Source organism: Aulonocara sp. 'chitande type north' Nkhata Bay, linkage group LG3 (genome assembly GCF_057382095.1).
Source record: "Aulonocara sp. 'chitande type north' Nkhata Bay isolate Kocher_YH1m ecotype deep benthic linkage group LG3, A_spYH_male_GT1.1, whole genome shotgun sequence".
NCBI lineage: Eukaryota > Metazoa > Chordata > Actinopteri > Cichliformes > Cichlidae > Aulonocara > Aulonocara sp. 'chitande type north' Nkhata Bay.
This window is the reverse complement of record NC_141346.1, coordinates 67583030-67598220: the sequence shown is the minus strand read 5'-3', so window position 1 is coordinate 67598220 and position 15191 is coordinate 67583030. Positions and strand designations below refer to the sequence as shown.

The following is a 15191-nucleotide window of genomic DNA, read 5'->3' as shown; positions in this document are numbered from 1 at the left end:
GGAATCAAATGAGTCCAAGTCTTCTGCTGATTCAGCATCACATTCATCTTTGCTCCTTGTTCTGCATCCCCACCATGGACTTCATTCCTTTCCAAGCCAGCCTTGAGTGTCCTTTATTCAGCTCATCCTCTGCTTTACTTTTACACCTGATTTTAGCTGCTTTATCTCTCTTTCAACAAGTTTCTGTGCCTCAATCTTTTTCTTCTCTCCCTCATAACAAGACAGCTTCTTCTGCCTGAGAACATGTTGGAGTGATTTACTAATCCAGGGCTGCTTATTGGGGAAAATACTTCCTGTTTTCAAAGTAATCCCCATTTTTCCCAGAAAGAAATGTAAGTAGAAATCGATGATCTAAGTGGGAACATGATCCTTTAAAAAGTCCCAGTGGGTGCAGTCAAAGCAGTCCCTCAGTCCCAGTATAGAGTCTTTGGTCCAGACTGGAACAACTGTGTGCCCAGTTTGAGCTCTCTTCAGTACTGTGACCTGACAGACCCAGAGGGGCCATCACATCACATTTAGAAGCTCCCCTAATGGAGCCATAACACATGTCCAATACTTAGTCTGTCTTGTTGGACCAACTGGAAGAAATGATTCAAGGACTTAGTCACAGAACAGAGATTCAAATCTCCAAAATCCAACAGGCTGCATCAGGACATATAGTCTGAAACTCTGCACAGTTTCCTGTTTGAAGCTGCTTCCTGTTGGCTTCAGCTGTTTGGAGTTTCCATTTTCTAAACTTCTACATTCTGAACCTTCTTCAGCTCTGAACAGATGATGAAACACTGAATGATTTCAAGCTCACACTTTGTCTAATAAACTTACATCTTTCATTCTTTATGCAGATTGATCAACTGTGGTTTGTCAAAGATCAGCTGTGATTATCTGGCAGCAGCACTGAAGTCCAACCCCTCCCATCTGAGAGAGCTGGACCTGAGCTGGAACAACCTGAAGTATCCAGATGTGAAGCAGCTGTCTGATCTTCAGCAGAGTCCAGACTACAGACTGGAGTCTCTGAGGTCAGTAGAGTGATGGAGTGAGTGGGTGGTGCTGTCAGCAGTATTGTACTAAACACAGTCAGTATAAAACAAAGATCCAGTGTTTCCTGTAAAGCTGCAGCTTCTCAGTGAAGCTGTGAGAGGAGAATGGTGACAGGCTTCAGGATTGGACACAAACACTTCCTGTTTCTGACCTTTATGGTGACCATAGTAACAGCTGACACGCTCTGATCAAACGCTGTCAACAGCCAATCAGCTCTCTGAACAAAGCAGCATGCAGACCAATGACTGCATTCATTTCCAAGTTTAAAGCAGTGAAGAACACAGTCTGTAGGTGAGGAAGAATTTAGTGAGAGCAGATGTTTGGATGGAATTCCTCCAGTTAACAGCTGGAACCGTCCATCTGGATTGTTGGGCTTGTTGTTGGGGTTCCTACAGAGCTCAGAGTGGACACACCAAGGTTCTTCTAATGAATGAAAGTCCAAAATCAAACTAGGAGGGAAAAACATCTTCATCAACTTCAATAAAAATCCAAAGATTAGAAAAAGTGAAGCAACAATGAGTCCTAGTACAGTCCCAGCACTGAAGTCCCTGCTGCTCTTTATACTGGATGTGCTGCATCACTGACTGACAGCTGATGAAGAGTCTCTGGAAACACTCGTTTATCTCCTCTGCTCTTCCTTCTTCTCTCTGCAGGTGGAGCTGATGATGGTAAACAGGACGGTGTGTGTGCTGACAGAGGAGGAGCTGTGTCCTGATGATCCAGAGAGGTTGAAGCAGCAGCAGCTTGTGTGTAGAGACGCTCTGACTGGGCCATGTTACTGGGAGGTGGAGAGGAGAGCTTCATCCAGCAGTGACTGACAGAGGAATGAGAAGAAGTGCAGATGACTGTCAGTGCTGCAGAGTGAACTGCTCTGAGAACAGCTCCACTGTCAGACACAATGTAGAGTCCAGCATCATCCCTGTGTGTCCCTCTGGATCTGACAGAGGATCATCAGTGTATCTGGACTGCTCTGCTGCTGCTCTGTCCTTCTACAGTCTCTGCACAGTCTCTGTCTGACTCTGGCTTCAGACCCTCCTGGATCAAACTCACCTGGAAAGACTTTCAAACATCACTCAATAGATTTGAATACAGAATATATTTGATATGTACTGTAGATGTACTGTAGAGTTGCAGTTTGTCACTTGTAAATACAGTCTGTGAGCAGCTGGAAAAAATGAAAAAAGAGGCCAAGTGTCTCACCTATAAAACAAAATTACTGTTTTCTGAATAGTCTCACAAAGATAAACATTTGCAGGGAATACCCTTTCCTTCAAAACAAACGTCACAGACTGTGTTTTTCTTTACTGATTGTATTTGAGTAGAAACTCAGATTAAAATGGCATCAGTGCTCATAAAATGATTTAACTGTAAAAGTAGGTGTAGTGGATCACTTTGCATACATCTAGATAAAAGTGCTGTAAGCAAAGACTACAGTGGTCATTGAGCAGCTGTTCTTATAATGTGAATCTGGGATAAAGGCACAGATTATTTGTTTGCCTTTGTTTCCTGGTTCTTTCTTTCTTATCCAAATGGAAAAAGAGAGCATAAAAGTACTGTTTACAAGCAGCTTATCTATCTCATTGTGCCCACTATCATAAAATCTTGGTTGACTGAACACTGAGCCATCTACCACTCGAAATTGAACCTGTGTGGGACAACAACAAAGTCCAGTATACTAAGTTTCAGTAATGTGCAGTTTTTTCTGTGGAAGATGTAAATCTAAATAGATGTCCTATTGTATGCATAATATACCACTGAACTTTATAAAACAACTTCTAAAAGCAAATTTTGATTTATTTTAGATTTTCTCAAATCCAAACAGTGCTAAAAGCATACACACAGTCAAATATTTTTCATACGAGGTGCTGAAGGTTCTGCAATGTTCTGTCAGTGCGCCCCAGTGCAGCTGTGGCTACAATGTAGCTTGCCATTACCAGTGTGTGAATGTGTGTGTGAATGTGTGAATGACTGAATGTAGTGTAAAGCTCTTTGGGGTCCTTGGGGACTAAGTAAAGCGCTGTACAAATACAGGCCATTTACTGTGCGTGTGTTTATGCTCAAGTGTATGAATAAATTAGTCAGTTTTAAACAGTTGCAATTTAAACAGTAGAAGAGTGGCACTATATTTATATATTTATAAAGAATTTCAAACAACAATTAATTGATGCTCAAAGCAGGTTTATTTAATTAATATCCAGATTTCCAATTAGTTCCCAATTCATTCAGCAGCAAATCACATCACCAGTCACTTCAAGGCTGTATGTATTATTGTAAGGTAGACCCTACAATAATACATACAGAGAACCCAACAATCATATGACCCCCTATGAGCAAGCACTTTGGCGACAGTGGGAAGGAAAAACTCCCTTTTTACAGGAAGAAATCTCCGGCAGAACCAGGCTCAGGTCGGGGCGGCCATCTGCTGCGACCGGTTGGGGTGAGAGACGGAAGACGTTTGTTGTAGGTCTGATTGAAGGACTGATGTGATGGTAAGTTGTCTGCTGCTCCGCTTTGAATATTGAGAGATTAGTTGATGGATTTCAAGCCAAATTGTGCCCAAGTTTAAGACCACATTCATTGGTTGTTTTTGTTGATGTTATTGTTTTGGGCTTTTTTTCCACAAGAATTTCTAGCTCCCCTAGAATTCTGGCCACCCAAACGATGATTGCTGCTGAGAGAGCACAAGGAGTTCTCCCCCTGTACTATACATGTCAGTGCAGGGGGTTCTCCTTGAGAGGCCAGGGTCGAAAAAGGGATGCTTCAGGACCTCCGAGGGTGTTATGCGCTGATTTGCATCCAAGGCCAACATTTCTTTGATTAGCCTTACAAATAATGTTTGGCCATTTTCCGGTCCTCGCCTAACTTTCAGCAGTTGTTCGAGGTCATCGAGACGCTTAAGTTTTATATATCGAGTTTCCTTGGATCGATAATCTGTCTCGTATTGAAATTGTTCTTGGGTCTTAAATGTCCAGCGCTGTTCGTTGTGGTTATCCTCAATGAAATAGCAGTCAGTGTACAAGCCAGACTCTAGAAGATGATCTGGTAGCTGACCCTGGGTTTCAATTATGAATTTCAAAACATCATAATCGTCTTCCCCAGGATAGAGAGGCGCCCCTGTAGCAAGCTCCACAGCTACCAGCCCTAGAGACCACATGTCGATTGCTTCATCATATGGAGTGCCAAGCATAATCTCAGGTGCACAATAACCAATTGTCCCCACACAGTCACCAGGAATCACTGCAGAGGTGTTACATGCGATGCCAAAGTCTATAAGTTTGACTCTGACTTGAGACTCACTGCGGTTCACAACCATGATGTTGACAGGTTTGAGGTCAGCATGCACTATTCCCACAGAACCCAGGTGGAATAGGGCATTTGCGAGCTGATGCAAAATTGGCCTGATTTCTCTCATTGGGAGACCTTGGTTATTCCGGTCCCCAATGTAGTCTGACAGGCTTTGGTCGAGGAGTTCGAAATTCAAGCAAATGCGCTCTCCATCGAGGAAATAGCCGTTCCATTCGACAATGTTGCACCTGTCTGGATCCAAGCGTCGTAGCTGCTCCAGGATGAAAATTTCCAGTTTTGCCTGGAGCAGAATTTCAGGGTCGCTCTTGTTGACTTTATTAGCAACAGTTTTGTTGTTTTTTTGTATCGCGACATTTCGTTACAACACCAAAGCTTCCTTCTCCAAGGAAAGCCTCCACTATGTGGTGATCTCCCAAAATGGTCCCTTTAGATATTCCAAGCTCATCTGAGCCGAAGGATGGGTTGGCTGACATGGTGTAATGTGTCTGTTTGCGCTGTGGATTGCTGAGAAACAAAACTGAACTTGTTTTGATTTCTCTCGTAAATTGCTCTCAAAACTTCTCGAAAGGGTTTTAGTTGCTGCAGGTCAACGTCCGTTAAGCATAAAGTAACAGGTGAGCGCTCCTATTTATGGGTTTTGGGATCAAAGCAAAGTTATGACGTCAGAAAGGATCAAAGCTGCTCATCCCAGAAATGTGTTTTCCTTACAAATAAGGCTCAATTTAAGGGGAAATAAACAGAATAAATAAATGAATAAAAAAAAGGGGTATTGCCAAAAAGCTTTGTTACAATAATAAAATAATTTAGCAAAAAAAAAAAAAAAAAAAAAGAAAGGATCAAAGCAAAGTTTCTAATTCTAATATGTGCGCATGCGCACATATGAGAAGCGATCGAAGGGATTCTAATATGTGCGCATGCGCACACGTGCTTGTTTGTGTAATATTGTTCACACTAAACTTGACCCTAATCAATTTAATATCAGTCAATCAAAGAAAATGTTAGTTTTGGAAAATGTTGAAAATGACATAACCGCCTTCACTGTTGTGATTGGTGAGGGGGTAGGGACAGGCTTAGGGCGTCGGGGGGTTCCCCGGAGGCATCTTCCTTGGGGGGCTCAACCCGGGGTAGCGGTCACGTCCGGTTGAGGGCTCTGTTGGCTCTCAGGTGACTGTTTCCTCGCGGCTGCGTGCAGCGGGGCTAGGGGAGGGTCTGTGCTGACGGACGTGGGTTACTGACCTGGCAACCTGGCTGCCCCTGGGTGGGTCCGGGATGGGCGTGAGGTTCTGGGGGTGCTCCGTCTCTGGGCGGGGGCCCGGGCCGGGCCTCGGGGGCTCGGGTCCTGGTTGGTGTGTTGCCGGGGTTGTGGGCGGGTGGGTGCATGGGGGCCCGGCCCTGGAGCAGGGTGCCGCCGGTGCATCGAGCCGCCTGGGGGGCTCTTCAACTGGTGGGGGGGATGGTCACATCTGGCAGGAGCTTTCTTCTCTCAGGAACTCTCTGCAGGAGGGGGAGATACAGGAGAGGTGGAGGAAGATCTCAGCCTGGGCGTTTACCGTCTTATGTAGTCTGGAAGATGTGTGGTTGGTGGGGTGGGTGCAGTTTTCTCTGTGGTGGGGTTGGGTGGACTGTCCAGGGCTCTGTGGAGCCGGGGGGCGCTACTGCACTGGGCCCCGGTCTGATGGGCCTGGGCCCCCCTTCCCTGGCGGGTCGCGGAGGGTGGGAGTGCCTACTGGGGTCAGCGGGGGAGCTGGCCCCAGGGAGGGGTTACCTGCCCCTCCCTTCCTTCCCTCCCCATCTCCAGCTGCCTCCCTCTTCCCGCTCCTCCACAACCACCCACACATGCAGGGCCTTGGAGTGGGGGTATGTCACCAGGGTGCAGAGGAGGCTACCCCCCCCCCTGTCCCCTTCTGGCTGCCTCTGCCTCAATTTTATCCCACAACTTAGACATTCACATTATTCACACTCTCATTACACATACATATAGGATCTTGGGGGTGGGCACAATCACGGAGTCCAAATCACCATCAGGGTGTATACCTCACCCCTGACGTCGTTGCCCACCTCTCAATTTTAAATACACTTAGTCATTGAGGGCTAGCAGGAGGGACCATGCGCTTACCTGCTGCTCCTTGGCAGGTAGCTCCATGCCCTCCTGGGTTTTAATTGCACCTTAGAACACATATGCATCAACACTACAATGAGCGGGTGGAGGGAGGTTTGGAGTCTTCTCCCACCCCCATTCTCTGCGGCCTGCTGGAGCGGGGGGGCTAGTAGGAGGAGTTGGCCGTCCGACTGCGGTCTGGGGTGTGGGGCCTCCCTGCTGCTGCGGAGTCGGGGTGGTCTGCCTCTCCCCACCGCAGGGAAAAGGGTAACACCACCTGGGTCTGGGTGCAATTCCCCCCTCCAGGGGCAAGGGTACCTAGACCCGGTTTGTAGAGTACGCTTGGGGAGTGTGATTGTGTGTACAGCGTCTCTTTATGTCTGTCTCCACGTTGGTTGAGTGTGGAGTGAGTGCATATGAGAGCATGAGGGTGGGAATGGATGTTTGTGTCTGTGTGTGCCTGTATGTCTGTGTCTATATGTCAGGTTGGGTATCAGACGCCACCTCTCTGGGGACACCTCAGGCCCTCCAAGGTTTGGAGGCCTATCTCCACCCACCACCACTTCCCCTGCCGGTGGCGGACTCCCTCAGGTGTCGGTGTGTTGGTGGTTCTTTGTGTCTGGGGGTGGGCGTCCGGGTACACACCGGCTCACTCCTTGGCGGCCGCTTGTCGGGGCCTGGGGCCTGGGGCTCGCTCGGGCCCCTTTGGAGGTGGGGTGCCCCCGGCCTCTCGGCCTAGGGCTCGGTCACTCAGGCGCAGCTGGGGGCCGGCGGAGCTCACGGGCGCGTCACTGCAACCCCCCCTGGCTTCTGCTCCGCGGCTGCTGAGTGAGCCCTCATCTGGGACTCTCCTCAGCTCTTACTGGAACAGTGGCGCGGCTGCCCCTCTGTTGGTCTTCCATGGTCTCTTGTGTTCTGGGGGCCTCTGGATGTCTGGAGTTTTGATCTCCTCCATACCCGCTTCACACCCTGGAGGATGGGGCTGTGGCCCCCCCACACTCCCTAGCAGATCATTACATGGAGAAACCTTTGGAATGCAAGCATGCTGATCCACACAGGTATGCACACATGGGTATTCACAGACGCGGACTAAAGCTTTCTTGGCTGCTGCCTCAAAGCACACTGTGCGCTGTCTATCTTGCGTGCTGCACAATATCGTTTATTACTTAGTAAATACTGATATCTATGACTAGCTAGTTTATTGTGATGGTGCTTTGTTTTCTCTATTATTATGTTGCTCTTTGTTGTTTGCTGTCTCCTCTGTTTGTTTGTTTGTTTGTTTGTTTGTTTTTTCTCCATACAGGTGACCCAGGAGTTTTTTTTTTTTTTTTGTCTCTCTTCCCCCCCCTTCTCACCGTCTCTTCTCCCCTTGGGTTTTCTTTCTTTCTCTCCCCCTCTCTCTCTCATTCATTCCCCCTGTCCTATTTATTAAAAAAAAAAAAAAAAAAAAAAAAAAAAAAAAATAAAAATGACAAAGGATGAACTGAAGCTCTGCCATCACGTAATGTCGCATACTGCTGTTTCTGATGTCATTTAAAAAAAAAAAAAAAAAAAAAAAAAAAAAAAAAAAAAAAAAAAAAAAAAAAAAAAAAAGAAAATGACATAACTGACAGTTAAAACATTTTTTGTTTATGTATTTGTATTTGTATTGTCTTCGGGGTTTTTTTTGCATACCATGTCAAGCTTTTCTGTATATAGTCATGTCGTAGATTTCGGAGCAAACAAGAAATAGAATTGGATTTTAATATTGCAGTGCTTGGATTTCGGATTTGGTGCTTAAAACTTCTTGAAACTGTAACCGTATTTCATTCACCACAAATAACTATCTGATTGAATAGTTTTCTTATCAGATAGAGAAATAAAACGAGTCGCAAAGTCTAAAAGCAACATTTCTCTGCCTGGGCTGTACCTCTGCACGTTAGTCTGTTTCAATGTGTGACCCCCCACCAGAGGTGGAGCCAGACATTTGAAACACCCGGGGCTTAGCCCTAAAGGGTAGTATGCATGTGGGATTTTTTTTTTTTTTTTTTTTTGGGGGGGGGGGGGGTAGAAATGACTGAAAGATTAATAGGCTCTGTTTTGAGTTTTGTTCAAAAAAGAATGACTTCATATAGGGAAAAATATATATCACATATGCAGGACACCTTAAACTAGTTTTTTAATTAAGCAGCAAGGCAGAACAAAGTCGGGGTTGTATCAAGACACGAGGACTAAACCCCAATTCAACCAGACCCAGAACTGATCCGGAATTAAAACAGGACTACAACAGTTCAAAATCAGGGCTACTGAGGACTTAACCAAGACAGAATCAGAACTAGATGATAGCACTAAAAATCATCATAGACCTGCACTACACTTGTTTTTTTAATTCTACCAAAGTCCACTATTTAGATTGAGAAAAGTTTATATAATTATTTAGCCTTGTTGTGCAAACAAGCCTGCATAACTTAATAAATGTAGAATTTGAAAAATAGCAAACCTAAAAAGAAACACTAGGTACGAGATACACGAGGACCTATGATACGGTGATGCTTTTGGTAAACAACCATTTGACTAACATGTGTGTCTCACCTGCTCTTGTTCCACCTCTGTTCTGTCCTCATTCTGCATCTCCCTCTCTGCTCCTCTCTCTCCCTCTCTGCTCCTCTCTCTCTCCCTCTTTGTGCTGACAATCATCAAATATACAGTTGAAACCAGATATTTATGTACTCTTCAAATCAAAACACAAACACTTTTTTAATTGTAACATCAAATCAGACTAAATGTTTATTTTTTTAGATTGATAAATATAAAAAACATATTTGTTAACTTTAAGAGGAAAGAGAGAAATTGTCTGTATTTCTTAATTGCAAATGGAACCAAATTGTATTCAAACTGAGCCACACTTATGGAGCTCCACAGTTCTTTTCCTGGTGTTTTGGTTGACATCTCTTGATTTTTCCCATGTCACAGAAACAGGCTCTGTGTTTTGCCTTATATGCATCCACAGCTGTGCCACCAACTTACTCACATGGACTCTACCAACCTATCAGAAGCTTCTTAAGCTCAGAATGGAATCGTCTGGAGTTTTCTTATTAATTAACAATAAACTTAGTGTACATGTACTCCTAAATTTGATCAAAGTGTTAAAAAATAGACAGCTCTGTCTCTCTTTATTCTGACATTTAACTAATTCAAAAGATATTTCAATATTTATCTAAAACAAAAGTTTACTCTAAATTGATGTACAGTAAAAATGTTTTATGTTTTCTCCCTAAAGTGTAAATATCTGGTTACAAATGTGAATATCCTGCTGTGTACTGAAATCCCTCTTGTTTTGCATAGAAATATACTGAACAACATACAAAGCATAATATATAAAATAACATTTACCTGAGTTTTTTCTTTGAAAGAAGCCTCTAATGTCCATTCTTATATTTCAGTACATAACTGAAACCGATTTAGTCGAGGAGGGTAAGAACTGAAAATATGAAATAAACACACGTAAGCTAAGACTCTCTAAAATAGCATTTGTTCGGCTTTTCATTTCGCCATTTGTTGATTCACTTGAAGAGCAAGTAACGTAATTGTTAGGTATTTTAGTACCATGGGAGCATTTACTGGATATTGTTTTATAGTGACATAATAATAATAATAATAATAATACATTTTATTTAAATAGCGCCTTTCAAAGCACCCAAGGACATTGTACAACAGATAAAAACTGGAAATATACACAATGATAAGAATAGAAGATAAAAGTTAAAACATACAGAAATTTAAGAATAGGCAATTTTAAACAAATGAGTTTTAAGGGTGGACTTAAAAAGAGAGAATGAGCTAATATTTCTGAGGTCCGGGGGTAGGGAATTCCAAAGTCGAGGGGCAGAGCAACTAAAGGCCCTCCCTCCCATTGTGATCAGACGAGCAGAGGGAACAGAGAGAGAAAGAGAAGATGAAGATCTGAGGCAGCGGGATGGGAGCTTCATCTGTAATAAGTCAGAGAGGTACGGTGGAGAGAGAGAGTGAATAGCCTTGAATGTATACAGAATTATTTTAAAATGGATGCGAAATTTGACCGGGAGCCAGTGAAGTTGCTTCAGGATTGGGGAGATGTGGTGGGTAGAAGAAGTCCTAGTAATAATACGGGCAGCAGGGTTCTGGACACGTTGGAGCTTGTTGATAGATTTTTGTGTGAGGCCAAATAATAATGAGTTGCAGTAGTCAATTCTAGAGATAACAAGATTATGGATGAGAATGGCAGTGGCGTAAGGTGTGAGGAAGGGGCGGAGGCGATTAATGTTACGGAGTTGGAAATATGCTGCACGTGTAATATTATTGATATGCGAGTTAAAGGATAACTGGACGCAGGAAAACTCTGTCATTCAATAAGGCCCCTTTGTTTTAGTTATTTTTCTCTTTGACCCAAGAATTGATGTGTGAGAATCACAGGCTGGTACAAGGTTGAAATACCACAGAGATCACTCCCTCAGCTACATTAGTTTCTTAATCTTTTAGGAGACGCCTGTTGAAGGCCAAATGGTTTGTTTCAGATTTCACTAATGAAAGAACTCTTTGTTTTGTGCCTTGAAAATATGTCGCTGAGATAATCACAATTGTAGCTGAACTGATAAACTACACAAAGGATGCTTCTTCACCCAAGGGCAGGAAGACGCTGCCTTATCTTGGTCTGTACTGGTTTAAACTGATAAATCTGCTGTCTCATGAATTTTACCCTCTATATAAACTGTTGTACTTGTGAATAAAGTTGAGTCAATTTGGGAAGACAACCTGAAGCAGTCTCTGTTTTCTTGTTCTCCCAAGCTGCTCCCGAGCTCGTACTAACACGCTGAATGGCATGCTTGAATCTTACCTGAGAATATATTTGACTGTGTTACAGACTAAGGGACATTCTCTGCTGATAGGTGAAGGATCCCTGGAAGCAAATGAGGGATGGCTCAAGACTTTTGCACAGTGCTGTACATGTCATGTTCCCTGTTTTATAGCTCAGCTCAAACTGACACGTTCTCACTAACTGCTTCTCATTTTCTCCACAGTAAACTTTGACCACTTCCAGATACTGCGGGCCATCGGGAAAGGAAGCTTTGGAAAGGTAATGCAGCCTCCATTTTTCACGCCACTTGTATATTGTTTGCCCTTAATTACCCACCACGGTCGTCATCTCTAAAGAATCAGTGCAAGCGAAGCGAAATGTGCTGGGATTACACTTTAGTTCTCGTGTGCTGCTGTTATTTAATAACAGTTATAAATGCAGCTTATGTAATTATTTCTATAAAGTCAGTTAGAGGAGAGCCGATTTCTATTTCATCTCACTCAATCTAGGTGGGAATTTTGACCCCACGTCTCAATTTAATTACAGAGCACATTGAACGTCTGGATGAGACTTCAGTAATGAATTCAGGACTGTGTGTGTGTGTGAGATACACAATTGGGGCTGCAGAGATTGGAATAGTTTACCTTCATTTTAAATATCACTGCCCTGTGCACATTGTCGGCTTTAAAATTCAAACTTAAAGAGTTTGTAAGTAAACTGGCTGAGATGAGACAGATGATGCACCGGGTCCTCGTCTGAGTGCTGGCTTTCAGTTGTGCTGTCTCTCTTGCCCAGCCATGCACACACAGACACTGTGCTACACTTACACAGTGAGACAGATGCTCACAGAGACGTCCAGATACATTTTGTCCTCGCTGGAGGTCATCTTGTGTTTTTTGGCCCACTGTGGCCTCACACCGAGCTCCTGCTGTTTTTTGAACACTTTAACAGCACCAGTCTTTAGCTTCCTGTTGAACACACAGTGGGGGGGTGCAGGAGGTAATCAATCAAGTTTGATTATCCTAATTTATAGCTGTCTTTATGTTAAGGATTAAGAAACCTCCGGCAGAACCAGGCTCAGGTCGGGGCAGCCATCTGCTGCGACCGGTTGGGGTGAGAGACGGAAGACGTTTGTTGTAGGTCTGATTGAAGGACTGATGTGATGGTAAGTTGTCTGCTGCTCCGCTTTGAATATTGAGAGATTAGTTGATGGATTTCAAGCCAAATTGTGCCCAAGTTTAAGACCACATTCATTGGTTGTTTTTGTTGATGTTATTGTTTTGGGCTTTTTTTCGACAAGAATTTCTAGCTCCCCTAGAATTCTGGCCACCCAAACGATGATTGCTGCTGAGAGAGCACAAGGTTTTGTCTCCCTGTACTATTTATGTCAGTGCAGGGGGTTCTCCTTGAGAGGCCAGGGTCGAAAAAGGGATGCTTCAGAACCTCCGAGGGTGTTATGCGCTGATTTGCATCCAAGGCCAACATTTCTTTGATTAGCCTTACAAATAATGATTGGCCATTTTCCGGTCCTCGCCTAACCTTCAGCAGTTGTTCGAGGTCATCGAGACGCTTAAGTTTTATATATCGAGTTTCCTTGGATCGATAATCTGTCTCGTATTGAAATTGTTCTTGGGTCTTAAATGTCCAGCGCTGTTTGTTGTAGTTATCCTCGATGAAATAGCAGTCAGTGTACAAGCCAGACTCTAGGAGATGATCTGGTAGCTGACCCTGGGTTTCAATTATGAATTTCAAAACATCATAATCGTCTTCCCCAGGATAGAGAGGCACCCCTGTAGCAAGCTCCACAGCTACCAGCCCCAGAGACCACATGTCGATTGCTTTGTCGTATGGAATGCCAAGCATAACCTCAGGTGCACAATAACCAATTGTCCCCACACAGTCACCAGGAATCACTGCAGAGGTGTTACATGCGATGCCAAAGTCTATGAGTTTGACTTTGACGGGAGACTCACTGCGGTTCACAACCATGATGTTTCCAGGTTTGAGGTCAGCATGCACTATTCCCACAGAACCCAGGTGGAACAGAGCATTTGCGAGCTGATGCAAAATTGGCCTGAGTTCTCTCATTGGGAGACCTCGGTTATTCCGGTCCCCAATGTAGTCCCACAGGCTTTGGTCGAGGAGTTCGAAATTCAAGCAAATGCGCTCTCCATCGAGGAAATAGCCGTTCCATTCGACAATGTTGCACCTGTCTGGATCCAAGCGTCGTAGCTGCTCCAGGATGAAAATTTCCAGTTTTGCCTGGAGCAGAATTTCAGGGTCGCTCTTGTTGACTTTAATAGCAACCGTTTTGTTGTTTTTTGTTTCGCGACATCTGGTTACCAAACCAAAGCCTCCTTCTCCAAGGAAGGCCTCTACCACGTGGTGATCTCCTAAAATGGTCCCTTCCGTTATTTGAAGATCATCTTCAGAGGCAGATGGGTTGGCTGAGGTGTTGATGTCTCTTTTTTGAGGAAATTCAACTGAGTTTTGGAAACTGCAGCTGAATTTTTGCGATCCATGACTTTTCCAGCTTGAAGGCTGCTGAGAGAGCACAAGGAGTTCTCCCCCTGTACTATTCATGTCAGTGCAGGGGGTTCTCCTTGAGAGGCCAGGGTCGAAAAAGGGATGCTTCAGAACCTCCGAGGGTGTTATGCGCTGATTTGCATCCAAGGCCAACATTTCTTTGATTAGCCTTACAAATAATGTTTGGCCATTTTCCGGTCCTCGCCTAACTTTCAGCAGTTGTTCGAGGTCATCGAGACACTTAAGTTTTATATATCGAGTTTCCTTGGATCGATAATCTGTCTCGTATTGAAATTGTTCTGGGGTCTTAAATGTCCAGCGCTGTTCGTTGTGGTTATCCTCGATGAAATAGCTGTCAGTGTACAAGCCAGACTCTAGAAGATGATCTGGTAGCTGACCCTGAGTTTCAATTATGAATTACAAAACTTCATAATCGTCTTCCCCAGGATAGAGAGGCACCCCTGTAGCAAGCTCCACAGCTACCAGCCCCAGAGACCACATGTCAATTGCTTCATCATATGGAGTGCCAAGCATAATCTCAGGTGCACAATAACCAATTGTCCCCACACAGTCACCAGGAATCACTGCAGAGGTGTTACATGCGATGCCAAAGTCTATAAGTTTGACTCTGACTTGAGACTCACTGCGGTTCACAACCATGATGTTGACAGGTTTGAGGTCAGCATGCACTATTCCCACAGAACCCAGGTGAAATAGAGCATTTGCAAGCTGATGCAAAATTGGCCTGATTTCTCTCATTGGGAGACCTTGGTTATTCCGGTCCCCTATGTAGTCCCACAGGCTTTGGTCGAGGAGTTCGAAATTCAAGCAAATGCGCTCTCCATCGAGGAAATAGCCGTTCCATTCGACAATGTTGCACCTGTCTGGATCCAAGCGTCGTAGCTGCTCCAGGATGAAAATTTCCAGTTTTGCCTGGAGCAGAATTTCAGGGTCGCTCTTGTTGACTTTAATAGCAACAGTTTGGTTCTTTTTTGTATCGCGACATTTCGTTACAACACCAAAGCTTCCTTCTCCAAGGAAAGCCTCCACCATGTGGTGATCTCCCAAAATGGTCCCTTTAGATATTCCAAGCTCATCTGAGCCGAAGGATGGGTTGGCTGACATGGCGTAATGTGTCTGTTTGCGCTGTGGATTGGTGAGAAACAAAACTGAACTTGTTTTGATTTCTCTCGTAAATTGCTCTCAAAACTTCTCGAAAGGGTTTTAGTTGCTGCAGGTCAACGTCCGTTAAGCATAAAGTAACAGGTGAGCGCTCCTATTTATGGGTTTTGGGATCAAAGCAAAGTTATGACGTCAGAAAGGATCAAAGCAAAGCTACCACGTCACAAGCGATCGAAGCGATTCTAATATGTGCGCATGCGCACATATGAGAAGCGATCGAAGGGATTC

General features: G+C 44.3%; 1 pseudogene; it reads right to left on the bottom strand.

Annotated features, from left to right (window-relative positions):
* Nucleotides 1–3489: 3489 nt before the first annotated feature.
* On the bottom strand, nucleotides 3490–14906 carry LOC147336725 (uncharacterized; annotated as a pseudogene).
* Nucleotides 14907–15191: the final 285 nt, after the last annotated feature.